Source organism: Elaeis guineensis, chromosome 13 (assembly GCF_000442705.2).
Source record: "Elaeis guineensis isolate ETL-2024a chromosome 13, EG11, whole genome shotgun sequence".
Taxonomy (NCBI): domain Eukaryota; kingdom Viridiplantae; phylum Streptophyta; class Magnoliopsida; order Arecales; family Arecaceae; genus Elaeis; species Elaeis guineensis.
In genome coordinates, this window is record NC_026005.2 from 8,488,575 (window position 1) to 8,497,084 (window position 8,510).

The 8,510-nt window shown below is 38.2% G+C and overlaps 1 pseudogene; it reads right to left on the reverse strand.

The window, feature by feature from the left end:
• Positions 1–520: 520 nt before the first annotated feature.
• On the reverse strand, positions 521–8,510 carry LOC140853273 (uncharacterized; annotated as a pseudogene).

The following is an 8,510-nucleotide window of genomic DNA, read 5'->3' on the forward strand; positions in this document are numbered from 1 at the left end:
TAAACCATCCAAACTGCAATCATCGTGTTGATCACCAAAACAAGGGATGATGAATTCAGGCATAGACATGGCGTCAAACTGTCCACAGAAAATCCCACAGCTTGAGAATATGAACTAAGAAAATCCAAATTATGCTTAGTACCAGCCCTAGATTTTCATCAGCTTTTAGAGGATCCACCACAAAAGCAACCATCAAAACTTCCTGGTCTCATCTCAAAAGATCATGAGAATGGATGAACTTGCTTTTCTTGATAAGAAACTCTCTCACCTGTAATTGGAATGGTTAGATAATAATAGCAAAGTTAGTGGACATGAGTTGAACAATAAAATATAACTTTTAGTAAGATTTTATCCCCATGTCTCCTAGGAGGCTATAGCAAGAAGAGTCTTTTCTTCTTTTTTTTTCCCCATTCACATTGCTAATAAACCATGCTCTTCTCACAAGATGTATGTGTTTTGTCCCCAAGAAATAAGAAGTCAAATATGTTAGGATCATCATGACATTTCAAACTCATTAATAGAAGCATGCCACCAAACAAATGAAAATGACGTTAAACTGTATGAATGGTTAAATCAACCAAAGAAAGATAAGGAGCCCAATAGATTCTTCCTCGTTTCTGTTCAAGATTTGCAAGAAAATAGAAACTTTCCCAGCATAAGCAGCAAAATGAGCTTCATAAAGAACTGCCTGAACTGAAAATATTAAATCAATTGATTAGACCTGGTGGAGATGATATTAAACTGCTTGAACTTTAATCAATTGATTGAAGATATATGATAGTGATGAAACCTGTGTCCATGATTCGCCAAGTAACTACGCTATGAAGAAAGAAAAATCAATTTTTCCATGCGCATTTAAACAAATCCTCATTCACAACAAAAATCACACTTCTTAGGACAACAGCATTCACTTGAATTTTGTTACTAGTTATGAACCGGATACAGCTTGGCTTGATCATCACAAAGCAACATCAGCTTCTGACCATCCCAGGCTCATCAGGAACTTGAACTTGGCTTTAATTATGGTTATGCTGCTGCTGCTAACTGCATGGAGGGCCGTCAGGAACCTTCCTGAACCACGGGGGACTCCCAATTCCTCGGCTCGTTGGATAACGGACTTCACTGAAGGAAGGCTTCTAGTGATTAATCAAGGACTTTTTAATATCATCTTCCCAATCCGATCATCAGAAATGATCGGCGCATTTTGATGCGGCGGAGGCTCTTCGAGGCTTTCGCCGCCTTCTCCGGGGAGAGGCCACAGGAGGCGACGAGGTAGTCGGCCATGAAATGAGGTTCGGCAGATAGCTTTCCGGCAGCGGCTGCGACGGCGGTGGTGAAGGTGGAGGTGAAGGTGGAGGGGAAGTGGACCGCTCCGACGAGGTAGGGGAGATAGAAGGAGGGGATGGAGAGGGAGGAGGAGAGCTTCAGCATTATACCGTACTTCAGCTGAGGCGACGCAGGTAAAAACGGAGGAGGTGGTGACCGCACCTGGCCGGCTTATATTTCTCGCTGAAACCCTAGCTATATGTATTTAAGTTTTTTTTTTTTTTTCTTCTTTTTTCCCCTGAACTTCACCTCTCCACCTGTTGAAGGATTAGGAAAGAGAATGTTCTACCCTTCCTAAAATTTAGTTTAAAAAAATCACACGACATGTCATGAAGTCCACCCTTATTTTCTAATCCCACTGTAGAAAAGCGTGTATTTTCTTTAAAATTCTACCTAAATAAAAATTTTCCAATTTATCTTTCTTAGGTAGAAGGTTCAGTTATCTATCTTTTTATTTTCTTTGGATTGCAAATAAGTTTCTATAATAAAAAAAATTAATATATTAAAAATATAAATTAATATATATTATTTTAAAATAATAATATTTTATTTGAAAAATTTTATCCTTGCACCTGCAAAAATGCTAGTTATTCTTAACAATATTTCATATTTATATATTTTTTTAAATCTTTTTGACATAAATAATTATTTGTTAATTTTTATTAATTAAGTTTGAAAATTAATCATGACAGTAGAAGGTCCAAAAAAAAAAAAAAAATCAATTAGGCTTGAAATTTGTCCCTTTTTTTTTTTTTTTGTACAAACGTAATTTGATCATATTTTTTGCTCAAGCTAGGATTAGGTTGGATCAAAAGCGATGAAAATTTTTTTTCAAACTTTAAAACTGGGTTAGACTTGAAAATTTTTGCAAAATACTGGATGAGCCCGACTTGAGCCGGGACTGGCCGATTCGAATTAAACCGTTTGGATGACATCCTGATCCGACAGAAGTTGGAGCTCTGAGATCTTCACCAAAGGAGAAATTTATATAGATACTTGTTTTCATTTAATATGACAGCATTATAAAAGTCCCGTCCTCCCACGGGCAACTAATTCACCTTTAGAATCCGTAGGACATGGTATCTGAGAATCAACCTGCGATCCAAGCCGTATGTGAGGAGTTCTGGTCTTTGGTCAATGTTCAACGGCTCAAACTGGACTTCATCAAGAAACCGATTGTGTCATGTAGCTTCTTCTCTGTACAACCCTGTAGAAACTGACCATGGCAATTAAGGTGGTAGCCTCGGCTTCAGTCCGCTGTGGCAATGGCTTTTGAATGAAGTAGCCACAAAATAACGGCAAAGTAGCCAGTCATTTAGATGGCCACAGGATATAAACTCAACATTAGGGTTACATAAATTATAGATCGATGCTCAATAATCTCTTCAGAGATTTAAAGTTGCCATCTTATGGTAAGAGAAATATTATCTTATTTTTTTAAAGAATATATTGGATCTTGTCTTATTTCAGTTTACATGTACTTCATCTGATGGCAGAGTGTAAGAATCCAAGCGTTCAAACTTCAAGCAGTTTTTTACTTCTATTTCTCCCAAGTCTCATGCTCATAAATTCTAATTCATTAGAGAATTTAACCTACAGCCTGATTCACAAATTAACACTAAAGTGTATCGTCAAGGAAAATAATGAAACCTCATCGAAAAACCTTTCCCCATGACACAATGTCTCGACCTAAGTAATGTTTCCAACCGAACATGCCTCTTTTGAATAAAGTTATCAAGTGCACCCAAGTAGACACTTCGGCAATTTTGCTTCTATATTCATTATATCGCTTATGGGTTGCTTGACATAATGAATATGGTTAGAAAGTTCTCTCATTAGTAATGAAATTATAAGATGTTTTCATCTTTCAGTTTCATGATAATGTATGATAATATCCAAATAGATAAATGAGCAACGCTAAAAAGGAGAAGATTACCATTGCTAAACTTCACTTCTGTAATAAAATGTTACTTTGACAGTTAGTAAAATTAAGAACAACATGGAGAAACAAGAAATTTCAGTCACAGCAGTATGGAGGAAAAGGAGAAGATTACCAAAGATGCACAATCTTGATTTAGTGACCAGAGCAGTAACTACTACAAAATAGAAGATAAAGGCAGCTCAAGAAATAAGCATTCTTAAAAAAATTGTCTACATTCAAAATCATCCATAATTTTATTTGCCCTACAATTTTTGTATAGTACTGAATTTGTCTGGACTCTTTGACTGGGACTTCTAACAGTCTCTTGAATCACTAAAACATATAGGTGACTTCAATAGCTCATATATTGTGGGTCAAGGAGAAAGTTTACAATCTATGATGAAACAACCAACAAGCAATAATGAAAAAGTTTTTCTTCAGTTACATACTTAACCAACAAGCTGAGATACATCCATTGCAAAGAACTTTGCAATCTGCAAATAGCAGACCTATCAAAACTCCACACTAAGGTTTACCGTCTAAGTACCAGGATCCATATCGGTGCCAATCTATTACTTTGTCAGGACAAGACTAGTTCGACGTACCAAACAGCAGTATTCTCTCCATACTGCATATCAATACCCTATCGTCCGGTTCAGTATGCCTCGTATCATCCAGTTCGGAACAATATGGCAAATCTTGCTCCACACCATCACTTACAAACCATAGACTAATCACACAACAACCATAGTGATGAAAATACATAAATTATTATGAGAACTTTTACCCACTCTTTTAGAAACAAAGGCATCATTTTAGAGGTGTGTGGGCAATTTGGATGATTTGATTTCTCTGTATCATAAAAAGCCATACAGAGAGCATGAACTTATTCCTAACCTGAACAAGGTGACCCACACTGCCCTTCTTTTTTGGACTTTCCACTCTGCTTGTGAAATTCAATTTTTTCGAAGATGTACAGACAAAACATAGTCAATATGCTCAAAGTGAGTCAATTGCTCAATCATCCTTGCATGATAGAACAAGAAATGATATGTGATCGGTTTGCCCATCATTTACATTAAAAGAAAAAGAAAGAAAATCAACTAAAGAAACAAGCACCTTCAGCTTGATGGAGTAGTCTACTCTTGAATCATGCTTTGAATGTCAACTCTCCAAAAACTGTGGCCAAGCATCAGCCAATAAATATTATGATGGGCTATTGTGTAGGTATGAAATTGAAATCAAGAAAAATGGATTTAACAAGTTCACAGCAAACTTCAAGGCATGAAAAGATGTAGATAAGAAATGCGGACGATGTAAAGGATAAATTAAGTGTCCATTTTCTATTGGAAGACGAAAAAAAATATCGAACAACCTCCTCTTCATGATATTGTCCTCCCTTAGACCATTCATAATCTACTAGTGCTCTCATGCATTGGTGTTTTCTTGCAATCGTCCATAGAAATTACAATAATCTATTATGCAGACATGAAGTCTAACACCAAATGAACATCAAATCTTAAGAAGACAGATATAACATAAACACCCAGCCGCATGAAAGCCTCAAATTAGTTTTACTTGCTAAGATTGAGCATTGGACTGGAGTCACAGGCTTCAATCAGATGGAGCAAATATGTGCCTCATATGAAATTTGTGATTTTTAACAGAGTGCTAGCTTCATTAACAAATTAAATAGTATGAAGTAATAAATCATCTGAAACAACAACCAGATAGTTTCTTATTTGAATCTCCTTACAACTTAATTTGGTCGAAATCTTGAGCAGCATTTTCTCAAGATTTCTGACAAGAAAATTGTGAGTCAGGGTCCTCTCAAGTTCAGGAGTGAATTGGAAAGCACCAGTTTAGCAATCATGCCCATCTGTGAATTATGCAACAGCCTATGAATCCATGAGTACATTAAGCACTCATTATAATCAATACTTTGAAAGCTGATAGCCCATTGCTTACCTCTACAGAAAATAAACATTTTAATGAGTAAGTCTGTCTCAGTCTTGTCGGCTTTTGGTGGTGGTTGCATATAGTCTTCTAGGCAGAAATCCAGAGCTTGCTGCTGTCGCTGGAACCCTGGACAAAAAAGACAGTTCTTCATATTATCGATCTCCCTGACTTATCCTTTAATAATATCATAAAGCATAGACCCAACTCAGTACAACCCAGCTTTGATATTCAAACATCCCCACCTCCCAGCCAGCAGTTTTCCAAATACATTCTTTACTAAATGGCCCTTTCTTGGTTGGTCTTCCTCCCATCTTTTTGTTCAAAAGACAGACAAGGATAATGCATCCATCCAAAGTAGGGGTTGTACCAATTGAGTTATATAAAGAATGAAAATCAATCAAGTTATACAAAGAATCAAGATCCTTAATCAGATTTTTTTTTTTTTTTTTGAGGGGGGGGGGTGCGGGGACGGGGGGTGCAGCGCAAGGGAGTGTTGTGGGATTGACAGCCACCCACTCTAATCAGGCGACAGCCATGATTACACTGAACTGGATAAGAGTTTCTCATTGTCATTGAGATCATACCTGTGGAAAAGTAACATGACATGAAGCACATTATATTTCTAGGAGATGACATGACTTACAGTTGCTTAGACATGATATGAGAATTAATTTGACTAAGTTCATGGCAAAGATAAAAGCCAGAGAAAATTCAAACACATGAGAATTGAAGAACATAGCCTAAGAGTCCTCTTGCTAAAATGTTCGGACTAAAAAAGCAGCTACATCCAGTGGCATCCACAAATAAATGGATTTAACTGAGTTCAGTAACTACATAGCCATATACATACCAAACCGCAGTCACAGTGTTGATCACCAAAACAAATGATGATGAGTTAGCTCATAGACATGGTGTCAAACTGTCGTCCATAGAAAATCCCACAGCTTGAGAATATGAACTAAGAAAATTCAAATTATACTTAGCACCACCCTAGATTTTCATTACCTTTTAGAGGATCAACCATAAAAGCAACCATCAAGACTTCCTAGTCTCATCTCAAAAGATCATGAGAATAGATGAACTTACTTTTCTTAATAAGAAACTATCTCACCTGTAATTGGAGTGGTTGGATAATAATAGTAAAGTTAGTGGATTTAGGACACGAGTTGAACACCAAAACATAACTTTTAGTAAGATGTTATCCCCATGTCTCCTAGGAGGCTATAGTAAGAAGAGGCTTTTCTTCTTTTATCCCCCATTCACATTGCTAATAAATCACACTCTTCTTACAAGATGTATGTCTTTTGTTCCTGAGAAAAAAGAAGTCAAAGATGTTAGGATCATCATGACATTTCAAACTCATTAATAGAAGCATGCCACCAAACAAGTGAAAATGATGTTAAACTGTATGAATGGTTAAATCAACCAAAGAAAGATAAGGAGCCCAATAGATTCTCCCTCGTTTTTGTTCAAGATTTGCAAGCAAATAGAAACTTTCCCAGCATAAACAGCAAAATGAGCTTCACAAAGAACTACCTGAACTGAAAATACTAAATCAATTGATTAGACCTCGTGGAGATGATATTAAACTGCTTGAATTTAAATCAATTGATTGAAGATATATGATAGTGATGAAACCTGTGTCCATGATTTGCTAACTACAAAATCAATAAAACGAAGCTGAGATAAACTATGAAGAAAGAAAAATCAATTTTTCCATGCACATTTAAACAAATCCTCATTCACAGGATATAACTTAATGCCCCAAAGCAACAAAAATTGCACTACTTAGGATGACAGCATTCACTTGAATTTTGTACTAGTTATGAACCGGATACATCTTGGCTTGATCATCACAATCATTCAACTCATCTGGCGAAGCATGAGATCACCTAGCTCCACCATCGACATGCACGGGAACCAATGAAAAAGATATTAAATTGTATAGATTGATAAACCAATTCTGAAAAATAAATACTCTACTTTCTTCACTGAATCTCCTCAAAACTTGCAATCAATTGGAACTTTTCCAGCAGTAGAAGCAACATAAGTTTCATATAGCCCCGGAATTCTATCCTTATGAGGAAGAACGAACTTATTTAGGAACTTGTCCTCTGAAATCATAACAGCAGAATAAAAGTCCAGGTCTCCCTCGGGCAACTCATTTGCTTTTAGATTCTTTAGGACACCATACCTGGGAATCATCCTCCCTTCCAAGCTATAAGTGAGGAGCCCTGGGCGATGGGCCACGTACTGGAGCTCACAACCAACTTCCTTTCTTAGGAAATCCATCTTGTCACATATGCTTTTCTCAGAACGATTCAACAGCAGGGGCCTTGCCGATCATAAAGGCAACATCAGCTTCTGACCATCCGAGGCCCATCGAGAACTTGAACTTGGCTTTAATTCTGGTTCTGCTGTTGCTGCTAACTGCTTGGAGGGCCATCGGGAACCTTCCTGAACCACGGGGGACTCCCAATTCCTCGGCTCGTTGGATAACAGACTTCATAGAAGAAAGGCTTGCAGTGATTAACCAAGGACTCTTTAACATCATCTTCCCAATCTGACCGTCAGAAATGCCGCAATTTCTTAGAAGGAGTATGTTGGGCATGATCCTCTTACCAAGGTTAGAGCTAAGAAGGTGAAGATTCCTCTCAATAGCTTTCAGTAGCTGCTCATTGGTCTCAAACCATGGCCTCCAGAACTCGATCCTACGCTGCATTCCCCACAAACAAGGGCTAAGGGGCTCGACGAAACCAGCTGAACAATCTCAGTGTCGGAAAATCCCAGTTCCTGTAACACCTTCAGAGAACTCTGGGTTTCAAAGATACGATCCTTCTGATTTGTTCATCGCCAAAACCGAACTGCTTGAGGAAACCAACGACAGCGATGGGCTTTGAAGGGGATTTGAGATGGGCCAGGCATTTAGATGCCTCCACCGCTCTGTCCGGCGAAAGTCCGCACGAATTGATGAGATATTCCACCTGAAATGGGGGTTTGGGAGATGGGTCTTGGCTTGTAGCAGTGGAGAAGCGAAGGAGACTGAAGACGAGGTGATGGGGGGAAGAGAAGAGGGTGCTCTTGACAGCAGTAGAAGAGAATGAAGAGAGAAGATAAAAGAGCCTCCTTTCTAGCAACCCCATACGCCACCCCAGAGGAGGGTTCCGTATTGAGGAGAAGCGAAGCCTCCTACCTCTCCCGAGCAATGGCCCTCCTCTGCGCCCCTACTCTTCCTCCAGTTGAACTCTTCCGCGGTTCCTCCCGTCCAAGGGTTTCTTCCAATTAATTGAAAAATGTTAAAAAA